This window comes from Ambystoma mexicanum, chromosome 10 (assembly GCF_040938575.1).
Source record: "Ambystoma mexicanum isolate Mex_15411 chromosome 10, UKY_AmexF1_1, whole genome shotgun sequence".
In the NCBI taxonomy this organism is placed as follows: Eukaryota; Metazoa; Chordata; class Amphibia; order Caudata; family Ambystomatidae; genus Ambystoma; species Ambystoma mexicanum.
The window spans coordinates 136,094,761-136,108,153 of NC_090932.1; the positions used below are offsets into that span (position 1 = coordinate 136,094,761).

The 13,393-nt window shown below is 44.2% G+C and overlaps 1 protein-coding gene across 4 annotated transcripts in view; it reads left to right on the forward strand.

The window, feature by feature from the left end:
- ZMAT4 (zinc finger matrin-type 4) overlaps positions 1-13,393 on the forward strand; it is a 2,593,958-nt gene that overhangs the window by 600,934 nt on the left and 1,979,631 nt on the right. The window lies entirely within an intron of this gene.

Below are 13,393 nucleotides of genomic sequence, written 5' to 3' on the forward strand. Positions count from 1 at the left end.
CAGCCCTATCTTCTTCTGGTACAGCCTTATTGAGATAGCATGACGGTATAAATAAAGAACCACTTTTCCGTAACAGAGAGCCTTATATAACGCGAGTGCATCCGCGGGTTTTTCGTTTTTCCTTTCAGGAAAGTAATAATATAGCCGCTTGATGAGGCGATCTAACGGCGCCTACAACACCCCCCTTTTTCCTCTTGCATACGATAAGCAATGAGTATTAAAAGAACTGGTAAGCTCTTTTAACTTATACACTTTTGTAAAGGCATTCGTGCTAATGATAAGGATAATACCTATGATATAGTTAAAGTGACGTATGGAAGGTGATTCTTCCATTGCTTTCTCTTGTTTACAGCAGGGGATAAGACAAATTGCACAACGCGTATATGGGCAGGCAACACAAGACAGTGCCACTAGTTTGAAGTGGGCGGTAAGGAAAAACATTATCTTTTAAACTACCTTTGCATATACTCGCTGCCCAATAGGGCTATAAGGTGTACCAACAAGAGCCCTTGATGCATGTATGAATGAATTAAATCATAAGGAGTCCCCCTGGGCACGTCCCATCCCCATTCCCCTCCCTTGTTAAGTGCCTTTCTTGGCGCTGTTTTGAATGCCAAACAGCAGCCTCAGTATAAAAAATTGACCTTTTGGCTAATAGATTCAGAAATACTTTTATAAGCATTGTATTTAAAATAAAATATAAATGTAATTTAGGCACCAGAGGAATGATATAAACCCCCCCTTTTTTCTCTTACTTCCTTGTAGGAGTAAGAACACACATCTGGAAAAAGTCTTTCCATTAGGGAGTCAACACCCCTTTCTTTGAAACTACATGTCCTGAAGAAGATGACCTAAACAAGTGTGGTTATGAAACCGGTCGACCTTATTATAGTATGAGCTGGACTCATGCTTTTCTATGATTTATGTCATAAAACAACCTGACATAATCAATAAGAATTGAAAGTGACCTTAGGTATAGGTCTGTTTTACTGTGTCTATATGTATGTAAGGACCTTATTGGGTAGGATCCTTAGGTGTGTGATATCAGCAAGAGGTGTAAGATCTTTATAGGTGCTAGTATTACGTTGTTTAAATAAATTTTAATAATATACAACGTGCTGCATAGAAAGCCCTAAAAAAATCTAAAAAAATCTAATACCGGGCATTATCTAATGTAAAATGCCCCATTTGTTCCAATTTGGTCTTATTAATTATTGTTGTTACTAAAACACTAAGTCTGATTTTTAATAAATGAGTTTTGTCTTTGTAAGAAGCGGTATTAGTTCCTTTTGTTTTCTCCTCTAGACTGGAGGTCCCATATCTCTCTGCAGAGTGACGGCCCCCCAGTGAGTGTTGTTTAAAAGTATATGATGTACTGAGTATACACATGTAGTAGTTTACATTACCGCCATGGCGTAATGCTCGTGCGCGATGGGTCGGAATATGGCGCTCTTTACGCCATCGGTCCATGGCGTAAACGATGATTACGCCATGGCGGCAATGTAGCTTACTTACCGCCAGGGTCGTAATGAGGGCCAAAGACTCATTTCTGAAAGTGCACAGAGGGACGCCTTGCTGATAAGTGCACCTACCCGTATCTAGTGCGCTCCTCGTGCCGCCCGGGCATAGAATCCCTACTAACCTTCCTGTTTATTGTTTTGTACCTCAGTTGTTTCTAACTTGGATTGATTAGCTTACCTCAAATCCTGTTCTGGTAAGACTTCCTTAACTTTTCTTTATTAATTCTTATCTGAACCATCAAAATAGAAGCTAATATCTTTTCTATACTTACAGGGGAAATTCCATTTCTGTTCCTTTTCAATTACAAGGGGAGTGTAGGAGTAAGAACACACATCTGGAAAAAGTCTTTCCATTAGGGAGTCAACACCCCTTTCTTTGAAACTACATGTCCTGAAGAAGATGACCTAAACAAGTGTGGTTATGAAACCGGTCGACCTTATTATAGTATGAGCTGGACTCATGCTTTTCTATGATTTATGTCATAAAACAACCTGACATAATCAATAAGAATTGAAAGTGACCTTAGGTATAGGTCTGTTTTACTGTGTCTATATGTATGTAAGGACCTTATTGGGTAGGATCCTTAGGTGTGTGATATCAGCAAGAGGTGTAAGATCTTTATAGGTGCTAGTATTACGTTGTTTAAATAAATTTTAATAATATACAACGTGCTGCATAGAAAGCCCTAAAAAAATCTAAAAAAATCTAATACCGGGCATTATCTAATGTAAAATGCCCCATTTGTTCCAATTTGGTCTTATTAATTATTGTTGTTACTAAAACACTAAGTCTGATTTTTAATAAATGAGTTTTGTCTTTGTAAGAAGCGGTATTAGTTCCTTTTGTTTTCTCCTCTAGACTGGAGGTCCCATATCTCTCTGCAGAGTGACGGCCCCCCAGTGAGTGTTGTTTAAAAGTATATGATGTACTGAGTATACACATGTAGTAGTTTACATTACCGCCATGGCGTAATGCTCGTGCGCGATGGGTCGGAATATGGCGCTCTTTACGCCATCGGTCCATGGCGTAAACGATGATTACGCCATGGCGGCAATGTAGCTTACTTACCGCCAGGGTCGTAATGAGGGCCAAAGACTCATTTCTGAAAGTGCACAGAGGGACGCCTTGCTGATAAGTGCACCTACCCGTATCTAGTGCGCTCCTCGTGCCGCCCGGGCATAGAATCCCTACTAACCTTCCTGTTTATTGTTTTGTACCTCAGTTGTTTCTAACTTGGATTGATTAGCTTACCTCAAATCCTGTTCTGGTAAGACTTCCTTAACTTTTCTTTATTAATTCTTATCTGAACCATCAAAATAGAAGCTAATATCTTTTCTATACTTACAGGGGAAATTCCATTTCTGTTCCTTTTCAATTACAAGGGGAGTGGATGACCCAGGTACTTTCTGCTTTTGTGAGGCCTTTTTCTTGTGGTGATCTTTGCTCTCCCAAGTATTTACCAATTGTCCTTTTTCTTTTTAGCTGGGTCCGTGGTGGTGTGTTCTCCCCGCTCTTTTGGGTGATCGGTCTTTCAGTCTGTAATTTAGTGCAGCTGAGAGTCATATCATAAAAAAAAAATTATTTCCCTCAACAGAGAGGAGGCTCAGGTGGAGGCTCCATCTCAAGCTCTTCAAGCAACATCCAGTACCACCTTCCTGGTCGCTTGCCCGGATCACTCGCCGGCCGGTGAGTAACATATTCCATCCCTATACGGGACAGTGCATTAGCCTTGCCGTTTCGGCAACTGGGTCGGTACGTAATCACAAAATCAAATTCTGCCAAAAATAAAGCCAATCGGAGCTGGCAGGAGGACTGGGCCTTGGCTGACTTGAGGTACTGTAGATTTCGGTGGTCAGTGATCACAGTGATTGTGTGCCTGGCTCCAAGGATATAATGTCGCCACTCCTTGAATGCTGCCTTGATGGCCAGAAGACCTTGTCGGTTATAGCACAGTTCAGTTCTGGCACCGTGAACTTTCGTGACCAAAAGGCCACTGGATGAAGTTGACTTGTTTCAGGGTTCTTCTGCGAAAGAACCGCCCCATTGCCAAGCTGGATGCATCAGTTTCCACTACGTAGGGGAGGTCTGGGCGTGGATGTTTTAAAACTGGAGCTGAGGTGAATTTCTTTTTCAAGTCCTGGAAGGCCTTTCAGCTTCGTTAGACCACTGGAAGCGTTTGTTCTTTCGTAACAAGGATGTGATGGGGTGTACTAAGTGCGAAAACCCTGGAATGGATCGGCGATCCAAGCATGCTTTCACTGAAGTTGGAGAGGGCCATTTGAGGATAGCATCCACTTTCTGCGAATCCATCTGCACTCCACCTGGCGTTATGACGAACCCGAGAAATTCGACCTCTGTAACATTGAAATAACATTTCTCTAATTTAGCATACAGCTTGTGTTGCCGAAATTTCTCTAGTATGGCACAAATGTGTTTTACATGTTCTTGTTCAGAGGCCGAGTACACAAGGATATCGTCAATATATACGACTACACAAACGTCGATCAGCTCTCGAAGCACATCGTTCATAAAATATTGAAACGCTGCCGGGGCGTTACAAAGGCCAAAGGGCATCACTTGATATTCAAAAAGTCCATACTTAGTGCGGAAGGCGGTCTTCCATTCATCCCCTTTTTTAACTCGTACGAGATGGTACGCTCCTCTGAGGTCCAGTTTGGTGTAAATTCGAGCCTCCTTTACTTGGTCTAGTAGTTCCGGGATTAGAGGTAGGGGGGGTACCGATTTTTTACCATCACTTGGTTTAAAGCGTGATAGTCGATACAAGTTCTTAGGTCCCCCTCCTTTTTTGGGACGAAGAATAAGGGGGAGGCAGCCAGGGATTTGGATGGACGAATAAAGCAGTTTGTCAGATATTGATCTAAGTATTGCTTTAGATTAAGATTTTTGGGTTCTGTGAGGGCGTACATTTTGCTGCATGGGATCTGAGCTCCAGGTATCAGGTCGATCTGACAATCATATGGCCTATGAGGTGGTAGCGTGTTGGCTTGGTCTTTCTGAAAAACGTCCTGAAAATCCAGGTATTCTGGGGGTATCTGAGTTGCTGGACCCGTGATTGTTGCAATTGCCTTGGGAAATTATTTCTCAGGATAGCAGGTATGAGCACATTCTAAGAAGGTTGCCACACCAGTCTATGCAAGGATTATGCGTTTCTAACCACGGCATTCCCAGAATTACTTGAAATTGCGGGGCTTTGATTAGGTCGAACACAAAGTTTTCTCGATGCCCGTCCTGGCACAACAGGGTCAGCTCCTTCGTCGAGTGTGTTACAGGACCTGAAGAGATCTCTGTTCCGTCGACGGTGGTGACCAAATCGGTTGTTGCTTTTTGAGACAGAGAAAGGCTCATCCTTGACGCCAATTCTTGATCCATGTAGTTACCTGTAGCTCCACTGTCGGTGTAGGCCCTAACTGCGTGCATACAAGACGGGTGCTGGTGACTAATAAGGATTATTGGTAAGGCTAGATTCAAGCTCTGGGATTCCTTCTTCTCGCTCAGCAAGCGGACCTCTACGTTTGCCGGGCCGGGTAGTTTTCTGGCTCGGGTTCGACACTGACCTTTTCGGCAACCCCAACTGCCTTCTTGGGAGGTTTCACAGGACAGTCTTGAAGGAAGTGACCAGCCATTCCGCAATATAGGCACAATTGTTGTTGCCTCCTCTTCTCTCTCTCAGACTTGAATAACGGTCCTCAAACCCCTCCGATTTGCATGGGTTGCGAAGTGTCTGAACTCTTGGGGGTGCTGTCTCTCGGACGCACAAACACTCGATTCTCAAATTTAGCTCGATCAGCCTTCCGGTTCTGCAACCTGTGGTCTAACTGCACCACAGGATCTATGTATTCAGAACAGTCTTGGGGAGGATTCACGACTTGGGCCAAGACGTCCTTCAGTTCGCCTCTCAACCACCGATGAAATATGGTAGTCCTTTTGTCTTCTGGCCAACGGGTCTCTACCACTAATCTATTGAAAGTTGCAATATAAGTCAACAAGTCTTGGTTCCCTTGGTGAAGAGACAGCAATTCGTTATCCAAGGCCTGGCCTTGGGAGTGCCGAGCAAACAGCTTTTCATTTCTGCTGGAACCCTTGAAAGTCTCTGAGGAGAGGATCATCCTGATTAACTAGTGGTACTGACCAGTCTGCTGCGCTGCCGCTGAGGTATGAAGCACAAAGGCCACTTAGGATTGATCATTCGGGAATCCCCCTGGACGACATAAGAAGTGTAGATGGCACTGGTTCATAAAAAGCGCAAACCGCTTGGGGTCTCCCGCAAAGCGTTCTGGTGGAGATAAGGGTATGGCTCCTGGAAGGACTACCTACACTGGATTGCTTGACTGAGTAGGGATTGATCCCCCCCATCGCGGGTAGCGGCATATTACCAGCCTGGGCTTGGAGTAGGTGTCTGGCAAGGTCAATGGTGCGCTCTTTTGCCACAATGAGTTCCCTTCTTAGAGCATTAGTCACTTGCCGAATGCACCTCTGCTCTGAGATCCCCCAGAAGCTGGGCTAGTTGATCCATCTCAGAGGTTTCCATGGTGCCCAGGTGGAAGTTTGTTTGAGGCTTCGGGGTCTGTTATGCTCACCTGGTCTCCACAGGGGCGCCGAACGGGACTGGCAGGACTGCTGTTAGATGGCTCACATGTCTTCTCTGTATCTGTGCCCCCACGATGGTGCACCTAAAGGGTTAAATGAAGAGTTACCCAACTTTGAGACGGAAGACCCACACCTGTCTCCCGTGGTCTTCTGAAAACCCCTCTGCTATGTCTCACCTTTGCTTTAAGGATGGCAGGCTCTCCGTCCTGCAGCTGTATGCAGGGGCGTGTAGAGTTCTAGGATCCAGTTACTTCACTGATCCTGTTGAGTCTCAGACGACGTGACTCAATGAGTAAGTCTTTACCATTAAAATGGTTAGCCCAAGAGTTCGAATTGTTCAGGATTTTCCTTTGTTGTCTTTCCTTTGTAGGTTTCTTACTGATGCGAAAGTTCGTAGAACGTAAGGTTGTTTTTCCAAGAAAAGGTAAGTTCGCACCAGCGTTCTGTGATAAGTCTGTGTATGCGCTATGACTCTTCTGTGCGACTGACCTGCTGCTCTCTTATTTTGCAGGTGCTGTATGACCGCGTGACAAAGATCAGCGAATCGCTAGTAGGAGCGGCCTTCAGGTGAGTATGTCGCTGAGTTAACTGTTTTTTCGAATGGTGTTTTCCCCAATTTGCGCTAACCTGATGTTTTTTCTTTTCGTCCGACAGGTGCGGTGACTCTGGCGTGATGGGCGAACGATGGAGCGGTCGCGGGATGGAGGTTCGTTGGTTCCCCGGGAAGAGCACCTCTCAGGTAGGTACGAACGAGGCGCTGGGTAGGGATGTGGATCCTTGGTCAGCACGGCTAACCTCATGCCTTTTCTTCCTTTGCAGGTTGCTCGAGAAGGAACTAGACTGGAGTTGTAGCTGAAGGCAACAGACACAGTGAGCGTTACGCTGCAGGAGTGCAGAATAACGCGAAGTGTGTTCTATACTAAAGACGTGGTTTATATAGCTTCAGAAAAGTAGTCCCCAGGTAAAGTAGTCCCAGCAACCACACCCAGTAAATAGTTCCCTAGGCAAGTAGTCCCTTCAGCCTGCCTCAGATTGGCCCACACGTGCTTTACCTTGTTTGAAACTTGCCATGTTGGTAATGATAGCATGAGCCTGGCGCCAACGGCGCCAGGACCAAGTCCAGGAGGCCCCTGAGAGAGTTTTTGGAGCCTTCAAGGCCCTCATAGAAGTCGAAGTCCTGGGCAGGTTGGTCTGCACCTGATGTGTGGGGAAATGGACTGTGACAGCAGATCTATAATGTTCGTGCAAACCTTTGTGTAGATTTGTCAAATGGTACCACATTTATAAGCCTTTACAATATTTTGGGACCCCCCCTCTAATTTTGCTCCCTCTGGAAAAAATCCCACCAAACTTCGCAAAAACAATTATATCTAAATCTATTATAAGTTTGCCAAATTAAGTGTGGATTCATCAAATGGCACCTCAATTATAAGCCTTTACATTATTTTGGACCCGCCCTCTAATTTTTCCTCCTCTTGACAGAATCCCACCAAACTTTATTATGTTTTTACTGCGATGTCCGCGGACACCGGCCACTGTCCTCGATGCCAAGATTGCAGGCATTTCCAAAAATCTGACGCACTTCACGCTTTTCACCATCCAATCAGTGAGCGTGTCCGATGTCCTCTGACGCCACGCTGCCTTCTAAGCCAATCGGACGCCTGTCCGCAGATCAAACAGGGAAATGGGTCAGCAGACTGAACCCAGATATCACTTATTTTATTGGACCTACTTTTTGGTCGTTTTAAAAAAACTACTGGACGGCTTTCCACCAAATTTACAATAGAACACTTTCGGTACCAAGCCGCCGCTCCTGCCGCACATTTTGGTGAAAAGCTGTCCAGCGGTTTGGGCTATAGGCATGAGCAAAATGTTTCTCCATTCAGTCTACGGAGAAAGAAAATGTGGGACCTCCTCATAACTTTGCCCGCCCTTGACAAAACCTCACCAAACTTTCCAAAGAAAATCAGAGCGGGCCATATATATTTTTGCAAAGTTTGGATGAGGATTCGTCCATGGGGAGCGAAGGTATAATCCACCCAAAAGGAGGTCTTAACTTAACTATAACTACACCGGTCTACTGCGGGCCGTGTAATGAACAATTTCAACAAAGCATAAGAGATCAAGATTGGTCGACCGGGTAAGTAGTGCACCCATAATTTTTGTGATTTAATCATGTATTGGTTATGAATTAATTTCTCCCAATACTTCTATTGTTGAGCTTGCAATCCATCACAATGGAATCTCACAATGAAGGATCTTTACAGCATCTGCAAGGGCACTCATTCACGGAGATGCCACATCTACGGCCGATATCAGCCAAAAAAGGAAGCAAATTCAAATGCAACGATAAGAATAATTTTCAATATTTGGGGGATGTTAATAGAGCAGATAGGGTTGAAGATAATGCAACAGACAGTGGATGGTCCCAGATTGAGAGAGCATTTTACTTTTAAATATGTACGTAATATTTTTACACCAATCCCCTTCCAGCTTTTTTATATGTAATATATGGTACTATTCCTTGGTTGTACATAAGAAGTAGCACTGTCAGGCTATACACAGGAATAGTATTTATACAATCTTTGGTCTGATTCTCTCTCCTATTTTCATGGTACTCTTCTCAGTACAAAACAACATACCACAGTATTTAAATATCAAAACTTGCTCAAAGTGGGTGCTGTTAAATGACTGATCTCAAGCAGCAGTCAGATGTGAGAAAATAAAGTGCATACATGCCGTTTCTTCAGAGTTAACCTTGTGGTCCTTGTCTGGTGAATAATACATAAGTGTAGGTAACAATCTGTTCAGGTCGTCTGGAATTCAGTGGATCACCATAATATTGTATGTGTAACCCATCCAGGGTGTGTGGGGTGTACCAAGTTAAAGTTGTTAACTAATTGTTTGCATTACCATGAGGAATGTTGAGTATTCAGCCATTTATACCAAAACATTTTTGTCAGATGTCATTGGTCCAAAGATTTCAGAAGCCATGCACTGCCAGCCACTGTCAGGTAGTTCTGTATCATTCATTATCCCAATTGTTATAGGTTCAGTATGGCTATCAGAAATTAGGGTTTTCAGGGATTTCTTTCGAATGCCTTGTAGTCAGGTTATGTGGCCATGCCTCCTATGGGCAAGCTTTGAGGATGGGGATGTCTACCCAACATAGCACATGAGAATGGATGGAACCAAACTATTGTGAAAACGAACATTGGTGTGACCCATGCTAACCTATTGATTTCCTGTCAAATACTGAGGTATTGCAATTGACGATCACATTCAAGCAGGCCTATGATTCAGTGGTCTAGAACATTACCAGGTCACTAGTGGGTGTCAGTCAAGATGAGTACCAGAGCCGAGTCATAATGCAGCACAGCGGCCCAGCTTCCATCAAGCATTGAAAAGTATGTGTTGTCACATATAATCTATAATTTATAAATGGGTATTTATAACGTGCTTAATACCCAGAGGTTTCTAAGCACGGAACCTGGGATCCAACTTGCATTGCTCCATGTCGTCTTGCTTCCAAGACAAGTGCGGTGCCCCTGAGCTATCCTCCTGGGACATATGTTTTCCTTGATAGCTACAATTCCATGCCTCAGTTCCCAGAGTCCTATCCATGTTCCAAAGAATATTAGTCCCTAATGTGTCTTTTACAATTCATCATTTATGTTTTTGAGGGATCTAAGTCCCTCATTATCTATATCGGAAGCATTTGTCTTTGCATATGTCCCCTTCCCATGGCTGCTTGCTCACTGAGGTCAGTACCACACACAGTTGTTTTTGTTTACCTTTGTATCAGCATTACTGGGGATGAATGTTCTCCTTGTATGATGGCATTGATGTGTCCTTCTGTAAGTAATGGTCGTTCTTTGGTTTAAGTAGATATCTTGACATGCAATCTTTTCAGTTATATTATGCGAGCACTTTGAAATGAGCACCACTTCAAAGATATACACAAACACTCTCCGGTAACAATATCCAATCCATATCCAAGGGGTTTGTTATCATTGACTTAAGGTCAGTCAGTATGTTGAATGGTTTTCAATTCAAAAACGTGACTGCGTACATACAAAAGTGCTGCAGGTAAGATTCTCCTCGTAGTGTTAAACCTTGACTAGCATAGGACCCACCCCATCTTGCTGAGTCCCTTCTTGGTTTATGTGTAGACAGTTTAGCTACCAAAGCTATAGATCATGAATCTACTGTGAGTTCAGTGAAGAGGATAGGACATTCGCCATATGCTCTGCCGCCATGACTTCCTACTTTATATTGGAAAATGTTGCCTTGCATTGCGTAGAACACTGAGATGGTTGGCCTTGCTTGGTGAGATCTCTCAGTGACATGCTAGTGGTGGCTCTGTTGCCACAGGAGTTCTTAAGATTCTCCCTGCTTTAGTTATGTTCTCTAATTGTGGGGAATTAGCCTTCTCATGCCCATCCAGACAGATGGGAGGACTGATCACTCGTCTACTTCACCATCTTCCCTGTTTTAGCCACAGGAAGTGGTCTCTATTTAAGAGAACCAACATTCTCTGGATGCCTGTGTACTGGGGTCTGCAGTTCTGCTTAACCCAATCCCTATATCTCCCTCTCCTCTATAAATCATTCTTTGTTCCTTCATCAAATGTACTCTTACTTCTACCTTTACAACTATTATTTACCCCCAACCCCCGTCCTACTTATGTTCAAGGCTTTTAAAGAATTTGAGAACCTGTGTTATCCTATGTATGCATTGGCTGCATGCAGCATTCGATACACATTATTCCACAAATAATATGACATACCAACCAATCAAAATCAAACTGGATGTCATTGCAAAGGATTCTGACAAGCCAATGGCTAATTATGGGATCGAGTAACATAAAATACCCAGTACTACGTCAAAGTGGGGTAGTATGTTTCTGCACAGATATGTATGCAAATTGGAGATCGCAGGTCCAGGCTAACTGTGCTTTTTCATTGATCAACGTTTTGTAAAAAGAAGTTCCTTCAGTGAGGCTGTGGACAATGTGGTTGATCAGCAGAACACGTTGTTAAAATACATTTCAACGAAAGATGTTTTCTTCTGAGGATGGTTATTGGGGAAATAATTATGACAGAAGTATTAGAGGTCATTCAATGGCTCAAATGGACGTGATATACTTAGAACGGTCTGACATCACTAACCAAGACGGATTTAGATTGGTGTATCTATTTCATTATAATATGTTTGCAATACCCAGACCCTGGGGTATTACAGTGTTTGGTACAATACTCAGTGGCACAAAGTAGACATGCACAATTAATCGTGGTTCAGGGTTATAGCTCCATGTGCACTCTCTGTCTGTCTCGGGGTTAAAGTGCTTGTCACACGTCTTTCCACCACAAACAGCAAAGCCTCAAAAAAATAGCACCCTTCATGCTTGAACGCACCTCTCCCAAATGCATTCTCAGTAATATGGTATTCATGTTGCCAATGTACCCAAAACAAAATCTTGGATATATGGCAGCCAACTTGGTTCTTGACACAAGAACATAGTCGCTGCGATGAAGCACCAAACTCGCATCTTGACATGAGAATCCAGTCTCTGGGACGTAGCTCCCAGCTTCCCACTTAACAACAGCACATTGCCTCAAGGATATACAGCCCAGCTCTAGTCTTTGCCCAACATACATTTTCATAGATACAGCAGCCAAACTGCTATTTAAAATCCTCAATATTCTTTGATCTAATGCCCACTCATTCATCAGAGATGTAGTTCCCAGTCTATTATTTAGCCAGCAATGTAGCTCCCTTCTGGTGTTGCAACCAGCTACAGATGTTTTCACACTCTGGCTCACCACCATGGGCAGGTTGGGAGGAATTGCCATCTAGAAAGTGTGCAAAGCCCTGGCTTTCTTTATTTGTGTTAGCACAAACAATGATGCGGGTAATTGTTTCTCCAAAGGGGCAATCTGCTAACCAAATCTCCCTTTGTTGCAACTCCATGGCAAACGCATAGCACACTTGTGCCCTGCTGCATCAGCATCCTGATCCACAGATCCAGCTCTTCTCGTGGCACAGGGCAGGTTCACGGTCACCAGATGCCCACTCCACCACTACAGCTACACCAAAGTCACTGCAGCAAAGGGGCGACATTTAAGATATTCCCCCTGTACCAAAGCTTTACCAATCATGAGTACCCCATGCTGGTGGCAGGGTAATTGCTAAGAATATGCTACATGGCAGGACAGAAGCCTATAGGGCCCAACCTCTGTTTGATTCTCTTTGGGAGGGCCAGTAACCCCATCCCCAAGAGACAGCAGTACAGCAGACAGCTGACCTGTCCACAAGTATTAAAGTAGCACACCCTTTTTTAGGAGGAGTAGCCTCACACCAGGGTGCTGCATATGAAAAGGTCTTTGCTGTCAGTAGAGGTAAGGGGGCAGGAGTAGGATAGGTCGGAGTGCTCTGGTCACTGGAATAAGCCTTCCAATGTTTTGTTTCTCACTGTCTCTCTTTCACTTTTCTATCTCCTCCACTTCCTCTGGAGCAAATCACTTTAGGTGCAAGATCAATGGGACAAGGTCCACTCCAGCCAGAAGCAGGGATTGGTCCCCAAAAGCAGGCTAGCTGTAGACCAATCACCTGAGGACGTGTGCCTTTAAAATAAGGAGTATCACTCTCCTTTGGCAGAATTCCCTCAGTACCTCAAGGACCCTTTAAGGCCTTAGAGACGTTATGAACATTCTCACCTGGACTTCCTTTGGGATATTTGCACTATCCAAAACCCTCCACTTGAGGTGAAGGAGCCATCCAAGACAGAAGGAACAACTGTCCCCTTAACACTCCCAGGGACCATCAAGAGTGACCAGTGCTGTGGACCAGGACCAACCTTTCTGCAATAGATCTTCTGTGCCATAAGAGCAGGCACTGAACTGGAGTATCCTGTCCATGAGTCATTTGCAAAGTCCTCACAGCAATCGAAGGGCCAGACCAGCCAAAACTCCCTGTTCTCCTGCAGCGAACAAGTTGAATGATGGAACCCAAACCAAATCTCTGGAGGGTCACTCTCAGACTCTAACCAGGGGTTACAACCATGGCTCGGCCCAGCTAGCTGTAGGGTATTTTGTGGAGATTTGGGGCCTCACGGTATTTTCTTACCGCCGAAAAATAACTTAGCAACAATCACTCCTTGTATTCCGATTGGGCCATGTACAACAATAATACAGTGGACATGCATTATTTCAGCACACAGACATGCGTATTTGGTATGCGTGGTTGGTATGCGTGGTTGGTG